The sequence below is a fragment of the Terrapene carolina genome, unplaced genomic scaffold (assembly GCF_002925995.2).
Source record: "Terrapene carolina triunguis isolate 2854851 unplaced genomic scaffold, T_m_triunguis-2.0 Scaffold58, whole genome shotgun sequence".
Taxonomy (NCBI): domain Eukaryota; kingdom Metazoa; phylum Chordata; order Testudines; family Emydidae; genus Terrapene; species Terrapene triunguis.
The window spans coordinates 103,955,213-103,979,237 of NW_020664409.1; positions in this window are offsets into that span (position 1 = coordinate 103,955,213).

Genomic DNA, 24,025 nt, shown 5'->3' on the forward strand with positions numbered 1-24,025 from the left:
ATTATTGGAGAAATTCATCTTATGACAAAATGCCAGATTCCTAGAGAACCACTGACCATTCTTAATGTTCCAGTACAGGATGTACATTTTAAACAGAATGAAAAATTAATTTCTTTTTTATTGTTAGCAGCTAGATTTAGTATTGCACATTATTGGAAAAACATAACTTCTCCTATGGAATTTTGGTAGAGCAAAATATGGACTGTCCTTGTAAAGGAAAAGCTTTCACACCAAGTACTTACACAAGAGAAGCGCAAAAGAAGAGGATAGGTATTTAGAAATTTGGTTACCCTTTTTAGAGTACTCAAAGGAGGAGGGCTCCGAGGCAGCAAGAATCTTTAGCCAGGTTCTTTGAATATTAAACTGACTCGGAATATGTAATAAACAATGTCTGATGTAGTGTGTTAACATTTTATTGTAACTTTGCCTTAATAAATAGGTTTTTTTTAAAAGCGAGTCAATGACTTAAAGTGCTCTCCCATTGAAATAGAACCGCTGGAAACATTAGACAGGTTCCCAACCAGGAGAACTGGTTTATCAGGGAGAGGTCACCTGGTAGGACACTCTAGTCACCTTAGGAGGCCAATCAGGAGGTTACCAAATGGTGGGGCTAGAGGGTTATAAAAGGGAAGGAGCTGATCTATTTTCTCCCACCCCAAGCCACTTTTTACCAGCTCAAGCTTACAGAAGTCTGATGAGGCAAGGGGAATCCTGCCTACTTGAACACAGATGGGCCCGATGGACTCCCAAGGGAAGGATGATTATTTGCTAAATTATCAATATGCTCCTGTGCTTTATCTGTACAAAGTATCTCTGTGCGTTATGTCACAACTAGCATATGCCTCGTGAAAGTGTTAAACGGAAACCCTTCAGTGGGATTCTGGGAGAAGGTGTGTTTAAGTTAATGAGGTAGGTTGGGGGTTAGCACTGGACCTGGGGACCTATGGCAGGAGGTTGAAGGGCTTCATTTCTGTGGAGGGGCAACAGAAAGAGATGGTGCCCAGGAAATGTGCAAGAGAAGAACCAGGGCTGCAGTCTTCTCAGACCCAGAGAAGCTTAAAACACCTGGGGATCCAGAAGCAGGATTCCCCGCACAGCAGTCTGGTGGGTGGCTGGCCAGGGGAGCCTGACCAGATTTGTGACAGTAACCACCCCTGAAACCTACAAGCCAATCTCTTGTAGCTATCACAAAATTGGAAGAGAAGGATGGCTGGAAGCCTTGCAGATCAGCCAGGGAGGGCGTTCAATGGCAGCTTGGAATGAGCCATGAAGATGGCTGTGGCAGAAGCAGACAAGTGGGTGCTCAAAGCTACGAACGTTTGCAGGTGGGTGGGGAGGACACCCAACAACAGACAAAAGCAGATGAGCAGGAGGAGCCAGACCCGTGAAGGTCCCTGAAGGGAAAGGAGTGAACAAGAAACATGAATTTCCAATGGTAGTACAAGCTTCTTGATATGGCCTTGCCAAACCACCCAATACCTGCCCCGGAGAGACCACCGCTAGGGGTGAGAACAGTTCAGCCTCCAAGTCCAGTCCTTCCTTGGCCACTGATGTGGTGTGAACAAGGGAGCCAGTTAATGCCAATTGTGGCCATGGTGCTAAACACTTACCTACTGGGATCCAAAATGAGCTCACTAAAGACATTTTACATAGGCGCTACCATGAGACAGTAACAAAACTAGCCAGTATCAATTTGGGCTAGATGTAGGGAAGGCTTGGTGTCCCATCACCAAACCCATTGGGACCAGTTAAGTCAACTATTCCATGAAAACCTTCTTCTAAACCCAAACGCATCAGAGCTGTCAATCTCTCTGCACTGAATAAGGGATTTTCTGACCTATCTTTTTAAGTGTTCATTTTACACATTTCATTGAACATTATGAAATGTGCCTCATCAGAAAGCATTGTATTTGTATGGCAACATTTCAAGCTCAGGAACAGGGGAAGCTTTAGCTTGCATTGTAATATAATTTCCATGTTTATTTTAGTACAATATTTCTATAGTCTAAGATTGCAAACAAATAAATGACTGGCTGGTCAAAGGTGCTTGCCCAGAAACAAGCTTCATTAGAATTAATATTTAGCTTTCAAAGTAGCAATTTGGAATCTGTGTAAAGGTTTTATTTGTAGGCATTAAGAATAAGCTGTGGGGCAATTACTGAGGCGTCTGCGCTGCAAAGCTGGTTTGTAGCCCTTTGCAAAGGCTTGAAACTGAGCCTTCCATCTAATTCTTTTCTTAAGCGGCTCTTCTTTGAAAGCTCATCTACGTCTCGACATGAGCAGAAATCGGGCTACAAAGCTCAAGGCAGGAGGATTGATACAATGCTTGACTTTGTTTGACTTTGTGAGCCGGGGCACTCTACTCTGGGAGTTCACTAAGAATTCCTGTCTGGAGATGAATGGTCATAAAATAATCCAGTTCCTTTTTAAAAAATATCCAGCCACAATATTTGCCTCCATAATTTAAAGTGGAGAATCCCACAGATTAACTCCACATTTCATAAAACAGTGTTTATGGGTCTGAACGTACTTTAAGGGAGTGTCCCTATTTTCTTTTCTAGCTGGACACGGTACAAAGGAGAGACTGATCACTTTCCACTGCCATCATAATTTTGACTAAGACTGAGCTGCATGCTGGCGTGGTTAATAAAAACTCCTGTGACTCTTTCCTGAATGTCCTGGCTAAAGAGTGTATTGAACCTTGCACAGGTCACCCCCTTATCTTCTCGGCAAGTCACCTGTCACAAGCGCGAATCAAAAAAATGGGAGATTTTTTCACAAAAATGTCACTATTGCCAGCTTCTGGCTCAACTGCAGCACGTTCCTATTTCTCAGCCAGAAGGGTTTTTCTGGGAAGTTAGTGCTCTGAATGAGTTTAACACTGAACATGTTATTATTGTTCACTTGGAGCAAAAGAACAGTTTTGATCGTATTCCTTCAACTTTTCACTCCAGACGCTTGTCCATCGCATGAAACAGTCGTCCTACTGGCCTGTTTATTCCTGTTAAACACAAAGCTAATTCTACTCGGTGTACCAATAACTCTTCAACGAACGTCTTGTAGTTACAAAGAATCCTACCATTTTGACTGATTAAATTAAACTTCGGGACATTTCAGCTATCCCCAAAAAAGTTCTCAGCACATATATGTGATGTTTGGTCACTTTTCATATGTGACAATATCTGTTTACCTTCCAATAAAATATCTGTAAACTAAAGACTTGCTGATGCTTCTTGAAAAACCTGGTGATTGAACCAGCCTTAAGGATAACTATCATGCTGCCCACCCAGTCATTTCCTCTGCTAGGTCAATCTTCTGTGTTGGCAAGAGCTGTGCTACTCTCGTCTGGAATTTGCTCTCTGCACATCTTCTAAAAGTCCAACAAAAAACACACCAATGTTTTATGCACGTAAGAGAAGGTAGGCTTAGAAACCTGTCAACAGAAGTTATTTTATGGGGAAAAGTGCCAAAAAAAGTGCCAAAAAAAGTTCTGGTGATTTGGTTTCTCAAAAAGAAATAAAAAAACCGAGTGATCATTGTAGTCCTACACCGATAAAAAAAAAAAGTACACAGAAACTCACACAGACAATGTAGTCAGGGCAAAACAGCAAGCACGGGCACATTCACGCACCTACATAAGCAAAGTGATGTAAAAGCTACCTGGAAGTGGATTTACTAGTTGATATAGAAAAATGTATTATTTCTTGCCAATTTACTTGCTTTACCAGCTAATCAGTGTCTTGGGTTCTTTTACTATCAAATGAAGAAATGTGATTTCTCCATTACCACTCTCCCTCCCGCCTCCCAGCCACATGGAAATAACATAGGGTGTGACTGGTAGTAGCTCTAGTTGAAATCACGCATGCATCAGAGTTTGTCCTAGTGAATCAGAGCAGTGGTCCACCTAGTCTACTATCTTGCTTAGGATGACCAGACAGCAAATGTGAAAAATCGGGACAGGGGGTGGGGGGTAATAGGAGCCTATATAAGAAAAAGACCCAAAAATCAGGACTGTCCCTATAAAATCGGGACATCTGGTCACCCTAATCTTGCTTGGTCAACATTTGCTGCATCAGAGAAGATGAAATACCTTCATAATGCACCCAAACAACTTGTGCAATACAATACATTGACTAGGTGAGTGGAATTGAATCATTACCATATGCCCTGAAATATGATATATGGTTACTCCAGCCTTGTTGTCTTGAATGGCCAAAGCCCATTGCTAATAGCATAGAAGTACCCATCTTACAGAAAGTGCACTATTTACCAGTCTGATTTGTTGTCTAGAAATGGGAGTCCACTCATTATAAATATCAAGTCAAACAAAATACAAAATAGGCCTTTGTCTTTCCTCCACAATTCATATCTTCCTAATGTAGAATTATGAGCGCAGAACCAATTTAGTCCTAACTGAGACTCATTCACTTGTCCCTTAAATGTTTAGTACTTTCCCAACATTACCGTTTTTATAGAAATAACATGTGGCTGAAATGTTTTTTTTTAACGTGTAACAAATTTGGGGTCAGATTTACATTTCAGATACTCTCTCACACACGTCTTTATGGTGTGGATTCAATATTTTAAAACATTTAATAATCATTTGTATCCATTTAAAAATATGTGAAGCCTCCCTCTTTTCTGCAATGATACCATGGATGAGTGTGTGAAAGTGGTGAGAGCAAAAGACTGGAAGCAAGAACACCTGGGTTTTGCTTGTGCGTCTGCCGCAGACTTGATGATTCCAGTTGGGCAGGGTTTTCGCAGCTAGACATTCAGCACTGTGCACGTATTTGTATGCCTAATTAGGGCATGCCCAGTCACAGTGACTGCCATCTTTTTGTGTTGTGTTTGTACCATGTTGAGCACAATGGACCCTGGTCCATGACTAGGGTTCCTGGGCACAATGGGAATGCAAATCATACATAATAATATTCGTGCCAATGATCAATTATATCGCCGAGGTCTTTTGCACATACAGTTGCCCTGGTCATAGGGATAGCTCTGTTTGCAAATCAGGTACACATGATGTGCATTCAGCATTAGGAAATTCTGGTTCACTTTCTCTGTGCTTCCATTAAACCATCCCTATGTATCTCTAACACTGGACATGTTGTGCAAACAGTATCCACCAAACTCACACAAGGTGGATGTGAGATTGAATTAATGATTGCAAAGTGTTTTGACTCCCTTTGATGAAGGCTACTATATTATAATTTATTTCTTACTACATTGTGGGATTGAGTCTCCTCTGCCATTGGTGAGGAAAATCAGGCCGGTTATTATTTATGCAAAGTGTGCAATGCATTTCACAGACAAAGAGTCAAGGCCCTTGCCTGGAGGAGCTTATAGTCTCAACCGACAAAAATCAGATGAGAGATGGGGAATGAGATTCAAAGAAAAGCAAATGATTGAACATCGCCGCTCATTCCGCACCTGCCTTGTTAGCTGCATGGCATGGTTTGTTTGTAATTAATGTGTAGTTTATTCTGTGATGTAATTATTAAACCATCCTCTACATTAAAAAAATCTAAACAACACTCAAAGCTTTTCAAAATAATCCTCCCCGAATCCCTGCTGCATATTTCTAACCATAGCAATTGGAATGGACAGTATTTACCAGGCTGATAAATTCAGCATTTTACAGTGAACGTTTTCCCATCCCCGCACCTGTGTGTTTGTGCTGTAAGTGGAGATCAAAGCCCGCAACATGGACTAAAAGACACGCAAACCCCTAGAGCGGCACAAAGGACCACATGACTAGAACACTGGCCTTGTTAAATGCTGTAGATGCTCAAGACCCTGGATTATTTAACCAGTGACACCTGCAGCCATGGTGCTTATAGGCTCAGGCCTGTCACGTTTACTCAGGCAATCCAAATTATTACTTGGATCTGCCCTGGAAATTCAGCAACCGGTTTTACATTTGATCTCTTATGTTGCTGCTGCTAGAGCGGAGAGAGTGAAAATCCAGCAAACAAGGCATCAAAACCCTTCTGAACCACCATTCTCCTATGCAATTATATAAATAGCCATGTGCCCTTTTAGCAGCCGGCCATGAAAGGGAGAATTGAATTACATCGCTGATGAATAATGCTTGCTCACACAAGACTGTGGCTCTTTTCATAATGAAAAAAGACATATCCCTTTTGTAGCAGCATTCTGAAGAAGACAGTGAACATATTGCATGGCTTGCCTTTGTTCGAGTTTATTAAAGCTAAGGGCCTAGGATATTTTAAAATTTTTAAGGGAATTGATATATGAGTGAAAAGTTCCAGGTTATGATCCCTGGAGACTATTGATCCACAATGAAGCAGGGCAAACTTCTACCACATGCCTTACATAGAGGGCTCTCCTGTATGCATGACAGTAATTCAGCCTCCTTGTCTTTTCAGTCTTTGCCCTCTCTGCTGAAGCTACTTCACTGTGAGATCAGACCATCGGAACTGGACAGAGCACTATACTCATTTTGCACTGACTACTGAACAGCCATCTGATGGTAATGATGGTTCAGCTTTACTACTCAGAATGGATTCACCCCAGCAGCCCAGAAGGGACAGGTATATCTCCTGTAACCGCTACCTCTAGGCTATTTGGTCTCCTCTTGCTCAGATTCCAGTTGATCCTCCAAAAATTATTATAATTCAGAGATCATATTATTTCTTGATATTTCAGCCCCAAAATAAAGGCTGGAATTTAGTGTATAAACACGTGCAGATGGAGTCTCTGGGCCACCAAGTTCACTTTGCTCCCTGTATACGGGTTTCAGAGTAGCAGCCGTGTTAGTCTGTATCCGCAAAAAGAACAGGAGTACTTGTGGCACCTTAGAGACTAACAAATTTGTTAGTCTCTAAGGTGCCACAAGTACTCCTGTTCTTTTTCCTGTATACGGGGAATCTTAACTTTGCCACCCAGTGTGAAGAGAATAAAGAGTGGGGAAGGAAGGGGCCATGTCAGGGGATAAGAAGGAATGGGGAATGGTGGTGTGAAGCTCCACCATGCCTGATAATCCACTGCCATGTTTACTACCAAAATGTTGCAGTGTGAGTTGGTCTCCAAAGCACTGGAGTAGATCATCAAGTTGCCACATGGACGGTTTGGGCTTCAGGATGTAACTTAAGGTGGCAGACACTGGTTCCGTTTTCAAGGTCCAGGGAAGCTAGTGCTGTGGCTGACCACCTCACAACATCAGCTGATTCATGGAAGGACACTGGGCATTGGCTCTCAGGGGAGTTACACTGCTGGTATATCTGTCACAGATATACTATTAGAACAGTTCCTGTATGCAGGCTGGATACGTTGAAGCTGACTGAGACATGACACCTTCACTGTCTGGGAGGAGGAATATTTAAAATTAGCTGTTCATCTTCTGGAATTTCAGAGGCTAAGCAGGTTTGGGCCTACTCAGGAACTGGATGGGAAATCTCCAGGGAAAACTAAGTGCTACTTGATGTGGTGATGGTGGATCAGTAGATAAACTCTGTCTGAGTCATTAATAGATCAGTCCAACACAACACAGGGGAGAGATGCCATCTTTTGCATGACACTGAAACCAAGGGCCTGATCACCTGTTATTAAAAATTCCATGATGTTTTTTCGAAGTGTAGTCCTAGTAACCTGGATAAATGTCAATGTCGTTAACTACATGCTGCCTAGCCAAAATGTTTTCTGTACTTTCAAAAGGATATGCTATCGTTCACTTCCTATCCTAAGCTGTTCCATGGCATCATTGTGAGCAGTTAAGTGGACACCGCATTTGTCCCCAGAGGTGGCTGTGTCTTCTGGTACGTGAAATGACATCTGTGTAGACATACACAATGAAAGAGATATGTAGTTTGTAACATGCTTTGAGATCCTTCAGGTTGAAATGTTTTATATACTGTAAAAATTTATCATATTATTAAGAGGATACATGGAAGTTCTAAAGACAAGGATAATGAAATAATGTGCAATATTTCAGAACCACTCAAGTTAAAATTGGGGTATTTCTAAGAAGGCTGCACAGATCAGAATCTCCCTTTACAGCAGTATTTCGTATTTTAGATTAGATAGATAGATAGATAGATAGATAGATAGATAGATAAAATGTACTGCCATTGAAGAAAGTACAGGACATATAACTTCAAAACAGTGTCCTTAAATGGTGCTGACAGTGTACTTTACTTGCAAAAGCCAAAAAGCAGAACAAATAAAAAAGGGCTGTTATGACTTTAAAAGTCTAGCTAAAAAGATTCTGGTAGTTGCTGTAATAATTTTGCAGCTAGAGCTAAGACTGGAAGATCATTAAACTTTCACAGCAGATATCTAAAGTGAAATTGATCATGTCAGGAGATAAAAAATGTTGATTCGCTTATGTTTCTGAAGAGTAGATTGGGGGACCCATATAAAACATTTGTATCAGATTAAAATAAAGTTCTGATTCTTTTTGGGGGACTTGTTCCAGTTTATCTTTCTTGCCTCTACTACCCTTCCTGGCTTCTTCTTCTCATCTAGCAACATTCTCTTCACACAACCTTGTCACTGTTGGTTTGAGAACCTACTTCTCTGCACCTCTGGCCTTCTGGCCTCATAGCTCTTATCCCCTCCAACAGACAAACACATACTTTTCCTCTCTCACCTATAAATTACAGACCTCTTAACATTTTGTGCAATGGAAATTCCATAGAGAAATGTTTGTTCTAAGTCTGAGGGTCTAAAAAGATTTGTTTATATGTCAATCTTCCAAAAAAGGATTGTGCATCATGCATCAAAGATGCTCGAGAGGAGCATTGGGATTTCCAGTTCCAGCACGGCATCTCTAACTGATTATAATGTCAGACATGTTCACATGAAGAAATTGTTAAGTTGTGACCTTTATAGTCCACTGAAATTTAAAAACTAAGGAAATTCTCAAACAGATTTCCCACCTATCTGAATAACTTTGAAAAATCACATTAGAACATTCTACAATAATTCAAAACACAAACATTTGAAAGCCATGAAATATGGTTACGTTTAACTATCTATTCCAGTATTTTGGGTTACAGTTTCTGGGAAAGGCTGCATAAAAAAGTAGGGCCTGATCCAGCCAATAATTACTTATGTGACTAACTTTACTCACATGATTAAAGATACACACAATTTAAGGCCCCAATCCTGCAGACACTTATATGTACGTCTTGTAAGCATTATAAATTCCTGTGGTTTTTCATTATTACAATAATGAAAACTTTTAGGATTCTAACATGTCCATTATGTGGATGAGGAAAGGAATTCCATTGTTTGAATAAGTGTTTGGAATTAATCATAGTGCAGCTATTTCTAATTTTGAGCATATTTGAACTTATAAATATTTGACTACATACAGCTGTTTGAATAGTGAATAACAGATTCATGAATATATTTCTGATTAATTAACTCTAAAATCAATTCACTGCTATTAGTTAGGTCACATTCGTCATAACTTGTGAATAGGAGAACCACTTATTATTCAGGAAATATTTCTGAGTAGCAAGCATTTCACAAACTTGTTCTGGAAGTGTGCCATTCATTATTTTCCTATTAAAAAGTCTGTCATCCAACCAGGAAGCAGGAACCATGCCATGTGGCCCACCACACATGATAAATGCGAATAGTTGAAATGAGCAGTTCCCAAACAACCCCAGACCTGAAAATCATTCATTTAAACTATTAAGGAAAGGCTTACAAATGACAAATATATTCACAGAAATTAGGAATGCTTTGCAAATAGTTTGTGAATCAAAACCAGGCTTAAATACATCAATGGTTTTGGTTTGACAAATATTACTTCATTTCGCCGTACTTTTAAGCTAATAAAGCTAAACGTTGTATTCGACTGTCATGTTTCTCAGGATGGGGGGTTGGGTAGATGGGGCTTTCTATAATAAGTAAACTCAGGCCAAAGGTTGAACAGAACTCCTTTTCATGACTATTATACAATACATTGCAGAAATCGACAAGGCACAGCACCTTTGGGATACTTGTTAACACATGGAAACAGCAATGAGCCTTATATCTAGCCCTTTACCTTTGGTGATGACATACATATTATGAGATTCTTTTTAAATCACAGAGAAGGTGGGGCAAATGCAAATGGGGGAAAGGACAACATATATAACGGGTCAGATTCTGGGGACTGGTTTTTCTGAGCTCAAGTGAAGCTTTTGGGGCAATAGTAGCTGTAAACTGGGCCTCAGTCCTGTTCCGAGGACCAACTCAGAACAGCTTCTGGGCTGCTCTAAGTTGTGCCAGCTACGGTAGCCCCAGTGGGCCATTCCAGCAAGCTGGGAATTGCTGGAGGAGCAATAATGCTCTGGTGATGCCACTCTCACCACACCCTCTATGGTCTCTCACGGAAACTTTACTTTTGGTCCTTAATTTTATGTTTTTTTCCCTTAATTTGAAATAGGTAATTCAGAGTGAAAGTATGTGGTCTGGAAAAAATAAGTAAGCCTGGGAAAACACAGAACAGAAGGCCCATTATACTTTGCTTTAAACTCTGGTGCCTCCCTCGCAGAGCCAGTGTTGGGGAAACACAGTGAAATGACTAGCCTGATTACACCTTTGGGGACATGAAAAGAAGCAACCAGGCACCAAAACCACGTGCCAGAGCTCTGGTCTTAACGCTGCAGTGGGAAGCTACTTTCAATGCTTTGCCAACTTGACTTTCATTCCAAGGTGAAGATAAGGAAGTGGGGACTAAAGTAATTGACTCGGATTTTGTCACAGAGAGAGCTGGGGAATGATTTGGTGACAGAGATCTCTAGGAGTAAAAATGGAGACAAAAACATGCTTCTATCTCAACCAAAAGCCAAGAACCTCCATACTCACTGGATCTTGTATCGAGGAGGGTGGTCAGAGCACCCAATATATTTCCAACTCAAAGACTGGTCGGAAAATCCAGAGTGATTTCACATAGCTTCGAGTGTAATAGGAAATGTAAATGGCCTCTGGCATATTTAAATATCCTGGAATTACCTCCAGAAGAAGACTCTTTACAGGTATGGTACAGCTCCCTCTTTTAGGAGTAGCAACTGGACAGTTACACAATCACAAATAATTGAGCTGCATGAGGTGAAGGAGATATGTGTAAACAGTGAGTCTGGTTCTTCCCAGTGTATGAAGTCAGTGTCACTTCCTGCTGTGTCTCATTCAAAATGGGGCCAGTAATCAAGAATTCAATCTTCATCCACCTCCAGTGAACATTTTAGGCAGGAGGAGGAGGAAAAACATTGTCTCCCCACAAAATACAAAACAACAGCGCCTAAGTCAGCAACATGTGTACAGAGACTGGAAAGATATTGTCAGCCCTGAAAAGGCCAAAACTTCAGCACAGTCAAGGCTCTAGCTGTCCTATTCGGCCTTCCTAAATGTTCCCTCTGCTTTCAGCTAAATAAGGTGTTCCTATCCAGTCACCATTGCTACAGGAGGAGTAGATGAATAAGATGGCAGTACCATACCCCAGGCTACACCTATGTCTAAAAAACCCAGCTGACAGAGAGTTTGTGGGCTCCAGTCAAGACTAGAGCTGCTTTATCATCACCTTCTTCACAACCTTCCCTAAAGCTGCAAAGTTTGAGGCTAGGTACGTGACTTATCTAAGTCCAGAGAAGGAGTTGGTGCTAGACCTGGGATTAGGACACAGGAGCACCCCAGTTCTCAGGCCTCTGCATAGACTGCTAGACGTGATTTAAAACATCAATTTCAAATAAATAAAAACAATAGCAGTGCTCTGCAGGACTTTGAATGGAGTTGTTTCTAATCAGCATTGAGTGAAAGCAGTGCAAAAGGGTTGCCATGAAATTGCCTTAATGTGTTCTTTGGACTCAATTGTTCTCTTCTCTCTCGCTCTATGCAGATGTGTTTGTTTTCCTTGAGATTTTTTTCCTATTCCTTTGACTTAATGTTCTTGAGGCGGCTAATCATTATTTATGAGACATTCTTCAATTTAAAATGAAAATTTGCAGAACAAATCATACACTTAGATGAATACCTTCTGCTTCTAAAAATGCATTTAAAATATATATGAATTTTCAGGTGCTAGAAATTAACCTGGCCTCTGGTAAACTGGCTAATTTAAAATACATAAAACATCACAGGCACTCACGAGGAGGGCTGATGAATGCAAAGGTATATGCTCAATTTTAGTTTTCATCAACATTTATTTGCTTTCCCCTGCTCTACCCCCTTTTTAAAAATGCCTTGTAAAAGCCTCTCTTTATATTAAAGATGGGTCCAAACCAAAATGCCTAATCCAAATTTTGGATGTGAACCCAAATCTCTATATACTACAGGCCCATCTCTATAGTGTAAATAACTATAGAGTGTCACTATGTGCCACCACTGCCCTCTATTGGCTGGAGTTCAACTGTATGCCATAGATTTTCTACTAGTAGTGATTCTATTTTAACTAGTTCAGAGTGGCCATAATGTGTGAAATCACGACAAGTCAAATCTTCATTTAGGTTTCTAAGGAGCTGTTATGAAGTGTTTCTTTAATCTAGTTACTATGGCAGTGCCTTGATTTTGCCCATTGAGGAGCTGTACATAAAATCTTCCAGGAAGCTAGAGATAATACTTAATTTGAATATATGTAGTAGATTACAATCACCTTCATTTTTACATGGAGAGGAAGCTTGCAGAGGCTATCAGTCTTCATATGCAGTGATCCATCTTGACCTGTTTCACCTCCTTCCTCAGCTGGTTGGAGGATCTGTAGTTTCTGATGTATTTTAGTGATGATGGAGGCAGGATAAGAAGAACCAAGGACTGATTCAGCTGTAATCAGCACATTACTGATGCTGCCATAATCTGACCTGGCTGTGTTCCCCATCTCAGTCTCTGCAACTGTACTTCGTTGTACAATTGTACAGCTGTGTCTGTATGTGTGAAAGAGTCCATGTAGTACAATGCTACATAGAGTCCCGCAGCATGTGGGCAACTTCCAGCTCCCTGTTGAAGCATAACCCTTCATAGCAGTCTCTCCAGCTACATTAAAGATGACAGTTGTTGGCCACCATACAAGACTCTCTGGGTGGCCTCTGGTCTGTGTGAGTCCCGCTCTGTGTAGCCTGCATTAGAAGAACAATGAGGTCTGACATGCTTTATTATGGCGGTATTTCTCCAACAGGAAGCTTCTGTAATTGTCCACACTGACTGGGTCACTAGAGAGCTGTGGGACACCAGTCCTTTTCAGATACCCCACAAGTCAGATGTAAGTGTTGTAGGAGTTTCAGCCACTAGCCTCTACAGGGTGGGCATCATCACATACTGCTCAAACAAAAGGAACCCCTACTGGTGTTGGCAGAAAAGAGAGGCTGCAAATACCTCAGATATAATTGCTAAGTGAGTTACCACAAAAGAGGGCAGAATAGTTCCATATCTGGCCTATAGGTACCAGTCCAGTTGAGGCTACAAGGGTAACCTTGCCCCATGAGGCTCCTCAGGCCTAGTACTTGAGGTGTCCTTGCTAGTCCATTCCTCTGTTGCTGGCAATTAGGCATCTGTTGGCAGGTCCAACTAGCTGGGGTTCAGTCCCAGTTCTCTGTCTCACAGGAAGCGCCTCTGCATTGCTGTCCAGTTATAGCCGAAGCTACAGTCTCCTATACTGCTTGCACGCTGCTCCCCTTTGGGGGAAATCAGGCTACCAGCCCCAACCTAAAGTCACTGTTTATATATGCCATACCCTTTACCTTTATGAACAGAGCCCCCCCCTTCTTTATGAGCCTAACTTACTCAGCTTACATGACTGGCCCCTTCCCCAGGCTCATCTCCTATGTCTGGGGAAACATGGCTGACACAGCTGATTTCAGGTTACTGCCCCTTTTAGACCCTTGGAGGGATGCTGCCTCTTTGCTCCCGAGGGAGTCCTCTGCAGGCATAGGCAGCAGGTAGCTAGGGCCAGAGGGGTCTCGGACACCCCCCATCTACCTACCACCTTACCAACTCCAGCAGCAGTGCCAGGGCCAGGAAAAGGGGGGGCAGGCAGTGCGGGGGGAGAATCCTACCTACACACAGACATGCGTCACACTATAGTGGGCTCCTCCTAGCAATGAGAGCCAACAGGCCACAGCCCCATGTGATAGGAGCCACCTCTGCCCCATGTGGGAGCACGGTGTGCTCGCTATCCAACACCCCCACACACACACGCGGGCCTGCCTTACCCACCAGGCCAAGATGGAGGCTGCACAGTGAAACCTCTCCCCAACCCCTTGCACACTCCCCAGAAAGAAGGGCCTGACATCACCAACCCACTACAGTAGAGTGGACTCCTGCCACACATGTACCGGGGATCGGGAGTGGGACCTACCCATCCTACACACCTAGAGAGCCCTTCCCCACAGAGCTGGGAGCCTGGTCACTTAGCCCCCGGCCAAAGAATATTTTCACTCTCCACTCATGCGTTCAGGCTTCCTTAGGCTGCCTCCTCTTTTGTGAGACACCCCCTGCCCCCACCCTGCTGGCCCCCTGCTTGGCTCTCATCCCCCAAACTGCCTTCTCCTCAGCTCTCCTTCCAAGGCCAGCAACCAGGCTGCCGCTCCTGCCTGCTGCTCCCCTTCCCACACAGGCCTCTGGCTTCCTTCCTCAGCCCCTTGAATAACATTTTTTCCCCCTCTTCCCTAGACACCCTAGAGCCATCTATGAGCTAATTGATGACTAGGGTCCTTCTCCCTGAAGATGACCCATGGCCTAATTTCCCCCCTACAGCTCATTTTTGGGGTCAGAGGGCAATAGAGAGCCAATGTGTTCATTACACTTGGTTCAGTTACTTTGCATATTACACCCTGTGCTACCCAAATTCTACTTAAAAGCTTCTAAATCCAGTATTGTGGTATTCCGGAGCTAATTTCTTAGCAACGGCCTATTACTTAGACCATGATAGCACCCAAAACGCATTAGATGGTTTCCATGTTACCATAGGCTTTTTCCATACTGTTATTTTACATTCCCTTCAATTCATCAAAGCTATCTTTATCTTATATCTCTGCAGTTATCTAGTCTAGAGGTTTAAAATTCCTCTTGTCCTGAAAGGAATTTCTGCCAGGCTGTATGAGTTTCACTGGACTGTGAGAACAGTTCATAAATGCTTTGGGATGAAAGGCTCTGTTTGAGATGTTCTTATATAAGGTTTGTCACTATTATCACAGGATCAATGAACTGGCATTTCTTGTCTAGGTTACCTAGTGGTTATGGCTGCTCTGTAATTAAAGTGTCAGTTCACACACCGCAGACAGTCATGAGAGACAATCCTGGATCTTCATTCCTGAATAAAGGAGGACAGCTTGACAGATCTCCACTCAAAGTAGCTTCAAGTTTATGAAAGGAGGGGTCATTGAGAGTCCATCAAGAAAACAGTTCAATCTACAGCTCTGTGAAGCTCTTATTGAGAGTTAAGTACGTTTGATCACAAGCAAAATTACACCATTTCCACTGATTTCCATCATGTGGCTTGGGCAAGAAGTGAACAAATTTCACCCTGGAAAAAACAGCAGTACTTGCACTCATTTGCAACCCCAGTTCATATGTTCAAGGTCTGTTCCTCCTCTGTTGAGATGGGCTAGTGCACTCAGGGGTATGAAAGTCACTAAAACCCTCTTTTCACTGTTAAAACATTAAGGAATTGTGATTAGTTAAAAAGGAATCTGACTAACTTTTCCCTTAGCAACCACTTCTCATAAATCCTTTAAAACATTTTTAAATACACAAGAAAAAAAATAGAGGAAATTGACAGTGCTTGGAATACAAAAGTCAACCAACTTAACAGGGAGGGTAATGAATCACTGGTACAACTTACCAAGGGTTGTGGTGTATTCTCCATCACTGACAATTTTTAAATCAAGATTGGATGCTGTCCTAAAAGATATGCTTGGTTCAAACAGGAATTAATTCTGGGAAGTCCTATGTCCTGTGTTATACAGGAGGTCAAACTAGGTGATGACAATGGTCCTTTCTGGCCTGATAATCTGTTAAATGACTTGTCTTCTTGGAAAGCTACCTTTTATTTCTTTCACATTCAGGGGAGTTTTACAGAAGAAAACCATTGCTTGAATTGTCACTTTCTGGTACCAGGAGTCTTTCCTGTGGAAAGAGAAAAATCAATCCACTCTTGGCTTTTAGGTGAACAGTTGTTAAAATTATTCCTAGATGTTCTTTTGATGAATACACAACTTCTGTCTCACCAATACTCATTTTATTCACCCGCTGCAGGCAGGATACTGGACACAGACAAGTTCAGTAGCCTATGGTCTTCAGCTCTTCTCCACTTTAGGATGACATCTGACTGTCATGTTGTGATATTCTGTATCTCGGGGAACACCCTACATCCCCATGTTCATCCTTATAATATGACTGTGTGGTATCCAATGAAAAGTTTGCCATGTCGGGTGTCTTCGGAAGGCTTATGATGCACTGAGCATTGTTGTTATAGTAATCTTATAGTAATCGTTGTTATAGTAATGTTATAGGTTGTAATTTCATGTATATAGTTATGAGACTGAAAATGTGTCCTCATGGCTTAAAACAAGTCCAGGCAAAAACTCTCCAAGAGCAGCGGGGCAGTTCACACTTCATCAGGGCATGTATGGGACAAACCCAGCCCAGCCTCACAGGAACAAAGGACACTGGCCTAGGCAGCAAAAAAGGATCTGTTGGACTCTCGAGTGAGTCACCCCCTTCCTTTGGTCAGTTTGGGACTACGATGAGGTAATGCTCACCTGACCCTGAAGCGGGGGGGTGGGGGCAAAGCCAAGAGGGAAGAAAGAACGTGATAAAACGGAGAGATGTTTGCCATGTTCTTCCTCTCTCTTCCATCTCCATCTGCAGACATAACTACCAAGCAACTGAAGCGCTGATCAAAGAGGAGAGCCTGGCTGAAGGGCAACTAGCCAGCCTGTGGTGAGAAGCATCTAAGTTTGTAAGGGCACTGAAAGTGTTAAGATCAGCTTAGAATGCGTTTTGCTTTTATTTAATTTGACCAAATCTGACTTGTTGTGCTTTGACTTATAATCACTTAAAATCTATCTTTGTAGTTGTAATAAATGAGGGGGGTAGCTCTCTTTTATGGACACCCAGCCAGTCAGTAGCTATAGAATTCTCCTTAGCAACTGTACCCTAATTGCCTTAACTGTAAAAGGTAAGAGAAGCTTAACCTGAGTTGGCACCTGACCAGGGAACCAATAGGGAGGCTGTACCCTTTCAAATTGGAAAAACTGCTCGGTGTGGGTGTGGGGGGGTTTCTTTGTCTCTCGGGCTGGAGAGCGGGGACGGCAGCAACAAGCTGTAAGCTTTAAGCCAGGTAGGGGAAATCATCAGCATCATACCTAGAAACTCCTCATCTGGAACCCCAGATATGTAAGTAGCACAGGAAAAAGTTAAGACAGATGCGATTAGGAACCTTTTTGGTTGTTTTGGTTTGTGGATTCTTCTGTGCTAACCCCAGGTGCTTTTGTTTTGCTTGTAACCTTTAAGCTGAACCACAAGAAAATTATTTTTGGTGTTTAATCCCTAAAGCCTGAGTTTTCAGATGTGTTTCTTTTTTAATAAAATCTACCTTTTAAAAAAAAAAATCCTTTGATTCCAAAGTCCTTAAACAAGGGGTTGGTCTGTGCTCACATTGCTAAGGCAACTGGTTGGTATTTTATTCTCAAGCCTCCCCAGGAAAGGGGGTGAAGAGGCTTGGGGGGATATTTTGGGGGGATAGGGATTCCAAGTGACCCTTCCCTGAATATTTGTAAAAATCACTTGGTGGCGGCAACAATATCTGTCCAAGGCAGAAGATTGTGCCTTGGAAGAGTTTTAACCTAAGCTGGTAAAAAAATAAGCTTAGGGGGTCTTTCATGTGGGTCCCCACATCTGTACCCCAGAGTTCAGATTTGGGGGGGAGTATACCCTGACAGTAGTTAATAAATTTATTTGTTTATTCTACATGAAGCAGTGCATTTAGTCTGAAGCGTGTCAGAGACTCCCCTGGGGTTAACAAGCCTGGGACATGTCAATTTCTTTGTTAAACTGATGAACTCGTATAAGCTTGCAGCATCCAGCAAACATAACTGGACACTGCAAGACGGAGGTTCTTAGGGTTGTGTCTGGGACCGGATATATTGGCTAGTATCATTCAGATGCACAATCCAAGCAGCGGCAGGCCAAAAGTGCTCACTCAGGTAGCTGGGAGCAGCTTACATGCCAGAGGCTGTGCATGAACATCCCGGGAGTGGGGGTTCTCACAGCAGAGCAGGGTAAGGCTGGCTCCCAGATTCGAGGATTGGAGTCGCCTAGCAGATCACCGGTCCAGATAACACCAGGGGAACGTCACAATGGCGCAGCGAGCAGGGTGTATGTGCAGCTTGTTACTCCAAGTGGAGTTCACACTTTAAGCACTAATTTTTGTGATTTTAAGTGAGTCTTAAGTGCTGTGGCTAAGAACAGTCAGGAGGAGGTCACAGTTTTGTTATTTTCTGTTTGCTTATTTCAGGTGAGGGAAATAAGCACAAGAAAGCAGAAAAATGACTACCAGTGAGGCAGCTACCAAACTACAGCTGGCCAGACTGGAAGCGGCAGAGAAGGAAAAGGACCACGACTTTCAAATGTGGCAGGCAGAAATGAGGATCAAAGAAGCAGCTGCAGCCAGGGAAACTATGGAGGCAAAGCCAGCCAGGGAGGCAGCCTGACTGGAGGCCGCACACAGAAGGGCTATGAAAGAAAAAGAGTGAGCCAGAGAGGAGGATGCACACAGAAGGCCCATGGGAGAAAAAGAGAGAGAGAAAGAGAGAAGAAAGAGAAAGAGAGCAGGAAGAAAGAGAACGGGAAGAAAGAGAAAGAGAGCGGGAAGAAAGAGAACGGGAAGAAAGAGAAAGAGAGCGGGAAGAAAGAGAGAGAGCGAAAACACCAACTGGACTTGCTAGAGAAGCAGAACTAGAAGCCCCTGACCCCAATGACTCCCATCACTCCAAAAATCCACAATTGGGAACACTTATGTCCTGCATACAGTGAGGAGGACGATATTGCTGAATATCTCACTATCTTCGAAAGGCTGCGTGTGTAATACATGAAACCCCTGATGTTAAGAGAGTTCCTACCCTGATTGCAAAATTAACTGGTAAAGCTCAGAATGTATTCAATGGAATGCCAATTGAAGATGCTTTAGACCGGGATCTCAAACTCAAATCACCACAAGGGCCACATGAGGACTAGTACATTGGCCCGAGGGCCGCATCACTGAAACCTTTTCATATAACAATACAAAACTATAGTCAAAAATGAAAAAAATTAAGAATAATATAGTATGCTATTAAAAGTCAATGTATTGACTTTTTTAAAACTCCTGAATCTTTTTTAAAAATCCTGAACCTCAGGATTTGATATATGGTCACTATTTTAAAAAAAACATAAAACAACAACTGGAACAACTTATAGCCTAGAGGATTTCTATTTAAGTATGTACGGTAGAGTACCTGAATTTGAACGTATCTTATTTAAGATGCTGAAGTTAAGACAATGCATACATTTAAGTTCAATTAATAAAAATCTTAGTATGTTTGCAGACAATTCACAAACAGGAAGAAGGCTATAATGACTGAATAGTTCACCTAACTCTGCTGTCAAAAAAGTGCCTTTTCCTGTTATAATGACAGCACAAATGCCTCCCCCCCGCTCCCAGCCCCACCCCCACTCCACCCCTTCTATGAGGCCCCGCCCCACCCCACCTCCCACCCCTTCCCCGCCCCATTCCAACCCCTTCCCCAAAGTCCTCACCCCAACTCCTCCCCCTCCCTGCCAGTATTCCAACCCCTTCCCAAATCCCTGCTCTGGCTCCGCCTCTTCCCTGCCTCCTCCCCTGAGTGCAGCGTCCCCGCTCTTCCTCATTCTGTCCTGGAAAGTCCTAAATGCGCCCAACAGCTGTTTGGCGTTGGGAAGCACTGGGAGGTAGGCAGAGGAGCGGGGACGCGGCATGCTGGGGGGTGAGGGGGAGGGGAGCTTGGCTGCTGGTGGAGCACCCAGGGAGTCGGTGCCTATGGCGGGCCACAGGGAATAACTCCATGGGCCAGCTGCATGTTTGAGACCCCTGCTTTAGACTATGGTAAATTTAAAAATACTGTTTTGCGAAGTTTTCAGATTACGCCTGAAACATATAGAGTTAAATTTAGGAATCTTAAGAGGGATATTGGTCTGAGTAATGGGGAATATGTGAACAAAATGAAAGATTTGATGGGAAAAGGGGTGAGGGGCAAAGGTGTTACAAGCTTTGAGGGAATGTTTGATCTTGTGGCTCAAGAGCATTTCCTAGGCATATGTAAGGTGGATGTAAAGCAGTGTCTATGGGACAAAGATGTAAAGTCTGTGGATGAGATGGCATCTCTTGCTGGTGCCTTTGACCAGACCCAGGCATCTATTGAAAACAAACCACTGAAAGAGGTGTTTAAAGCTGGTGGGAAGGGAAGATCCCATGTTATCCCTAGCAAGAGGGAGGGTGGCTGGGAGGCTGGGTACTCACCTCCTCAAAACCAGAGTCAAATATGTCAGCAGAATTTATAGATGAGAGTATTGGCCAACCACATGATGGAGGAAGATCAAGAATGGAGGCCTCTGTCTTGGGGATGTCACTGTTTCTAGGATCTATCCTGTTTTGTCTTCCTATTGATTCCAAGCTTGGTCAGCTTTGGAATTAACTGAACTTCCAGATGTTATTGGCATAGCCTGCTTCACGGGCTAAAACAGCAGAAGCAGCCTTGCTTCAGAGGGAACGTGGACCAATGGGAGATGGTCAGAACATGTGTGACGTTCCCCTGATGTTATCTGGACCAGTGATCTGCTAGGTCACTCCAATCCTCGACTCTGGGAGCCAGCCTTACCTTGCTCTGCTACGAGAACCCCCACTCCCGGGAGGTTCACGCACAGTCTCTGGCATGTAAGCTGCTCCCAGCTCCGTGAGTGGGCACTTTTGGCCAGCTGCTGCTTGGACTGTGCAACCAAATGACACTAGGGAGAAATATTATTTCAGCCTTATTAAATTCCAAAGGGCTTTTAGACAAGAGACAAGCACCTGTTTCAAGAGGGCATTGGAGCTGCTGCCATGTACACCTCTCTGTAGCCTCAGGAGGAATTCAGAAATTAGTCAGTATTCCCCCATCTATGTATTGTACTTATATGGCCCCCATTATGGTCGTATCTGAGCACCTCATAATCTTGAATATATTTGTAACACCAACAGACCCCAGTTGTCGGTGGGCGGGATTGAACCTGGGAATCTCTGGAGCTAAATGTATGAGCCTCTACTGCATGAGCTAAAAGCCACATGGCTCTTAGGTAAGGCTGTAGCAGACTCATTAATCTCTCAGTGGTCTCAGTGCCACTAGAGGGGACAGAGCACCACTCCCAGGAGATGTGTGGGTTCCATATTGATCCTCAACCCCACTGCGAGGTAGGGAAGTGCTGAGGGACAGAGAGGCTAAGTGACTTGTCCAAGGTCACACAGTAAGTCTGTAGTAGAGCAGAGAATTAAACTTGGCACGCCTGAGTCCTAAGCTAGCACCCTAAGGGCTGACCCATTCTTCCTCTCAATTCCTGCTAGGGCTTGTGGTTCTACAACCCCTCTGTCACCCACAACATGGGCCATAATTTAACTCCCATAACCTGGCCTATAACAAGCAGGTCCAATCAAATGCCTAAGCAGGGAACCTCAGTGTTGCTTGATGGCTTCTATTTTAAGGCGGAGAAGTATGTGTGTGTGGGGGGGGGGGAACAAATAGAAAAGAAAGATGATAAGACAATATTCCTCTTCCAAAGATCAAAATTAATGAACCTCACTCCAGTGGTGGGTGGGATGGCTTTTCCTTCAGCTCACTGAACTGGAGGTAAATGTGATATACTGGAGTCTGCAGCTCCTTCCATTGTGTTCTAAAATTCCCTTCCAATCTTGTAAAATGAACTGTTTATTCCCCTAGACTTCAGATTTTATTTGATTTTTTTTTTAATTATCAAATTATCAGCACAACCAAATATGACAGGCTCACTTTCAAACTCTTTTAAAAGGTCCTCGCGTTTTGCCATTCGCAAGTGTCTGTCTTTATCACTTTCTCCCTCACTCCTTGGCTTTGACACCTTTCAGCCCCCAAGGTTTTATGTATGTTAATTAACAATGAAGTTTCCTTCCAGCTGAATAACCAGATTATCCGACTCTTGATGTAATGGTGGAGTCAGCTTTATTTACTGTGATTTACTATTAAAAAATATGAATAAGAGTAAAATACATAGCTCAAACTCAGACCATTATATCTTCAGCGTGAGCTCCTTCATTTCTGCCCAGTGACCTGCAGTTTAAAGCTGCTGCGAGTGCACAATGACCAGAGATACATCTCCATCTCATCAACTTGCTTCTCCATTCATTTTGCAAGTCACCTTTGCAATCAAATCTTCCCACGCCTAGACCCTTGATTTCTCTCTCTTTGACATTACTTATTTAACTCTGGGCAGCATCTTAGGATGCAATTTGTATGAAAGACGGTATTCAAAATAAAGCTGTCTTGTGGTCTGTTGGAACAAAGGCAGAACAGGAAGTGGCTTGAGACAGTTGCTTGTTCCAGAATTTTCAAAAGGATGCTCAGGAAAACGTGCCTCTTTTATGGCTCATGACATTTTCAGATAAAGCTTGCAATTTGAATCCAAGTCCCCTGAGTGCTTGGGGGATGGGTTGAGTGGTCCAGGTTGGGGCTCAGAAGTATGGTGAAGGGCCTAACTGTTCATTTGGAGTCTCCAGGAGACTGTTGACAGGTCAGGGACACATCTAAGTCAGCAGACACAAGTTAAGAGACTTGGTGGGATAACTCACATGACTGGAGTACTGTCATGGATGGATATAAACTGTTCAGGAAGGACAGGCAGGGCAGAAAAGGTGGGGGGGTTGCATTGTATGTAAGGGAGCAGTATGACTGCTCAGAGCTCCAGTATGAAACTGCAGAAAAACCTGAGAGTCTCTGGATTAAGTTTAGAAGTGTGAGCAGCAAGGGTGATGTTGTGATGGGAGTCTGCTATAGACCACCAGACCAGGGGGGCGAGGTGGGCGAGGCTTTCTTCAGGCAACTAACAGAAGTTACTAGATCACAGGCCCTGGTTCTCATGGAGGACTTCAATCATCCCAATATCTGCTGGGAGAGCAATACAGCAGTGCACAGACAATCCAGGAAGTTTTTGGAAAGTGTAGGGGACAATTTTCTGGTGCAAGTGCTGGAGGAACCAACTAGGGGCAGAGCTCTTCTTGACCTGCTGCTGACAAACAGGGAAGAATTAGTAAGGGAAGCAAAAGTGGATGGGAACCTGGGAGGCAGTGACCATGAGATGGTTGAGTTCAGGATCCTGACAGAAGGAAGAAAGGAGAACAGCAGAATACAGATCCTGGACTTCAGAAAAGCAGACTTTGACTCCCTCAGGAACTGATGGGCAGGATCCCCTGGGAGAATAACATGAAGTGGAAAGGAGTCCAGGAGAGCTGGCTGTATTTTAAAGAATCCTTATTGAGGTTGCAGAAACAAACCATCCCGATGTGTAGAAAGAATAGTAAATATGGCGGGCAACCAGCTTGGCTTAACAGTGAAATCCTTGCTGATCTTAAACACAAAAAAGAAGCTTACAAGAAGTTGAAGATTAGACAAATGGCCAGGGAGGAGTATACAAATATTGCTCAGGCATGCAGGCATGAAATCAGAAAGGCCAAATCGCACTTGGAGTTACAGCTAGCAAGGGATGTTAAGAGTAACAAGAAGGGTTTCTACAGGTACATTAGCAACAAGAAGAAGGTCAAGGAAAGTGTGGGCCCCTTACTGAATGGAGGAGGCAACCTAGTGACAGAGGATGTGGAAAAAGCTAATGTACTCAATGCTTTTTTTGCCCTTGTCTTCACGAACAAGGTCAGCTCCCAGACTACTCCACAGAGGGTGACTAGCCCTCTGTGGAGAAAGAAGTGGTTCAGGACTATTTAGAAAAGCTGGACGAGCACAAGTCCATGGGGCCGGATGCGCTGCATCCGAGGGTGCTA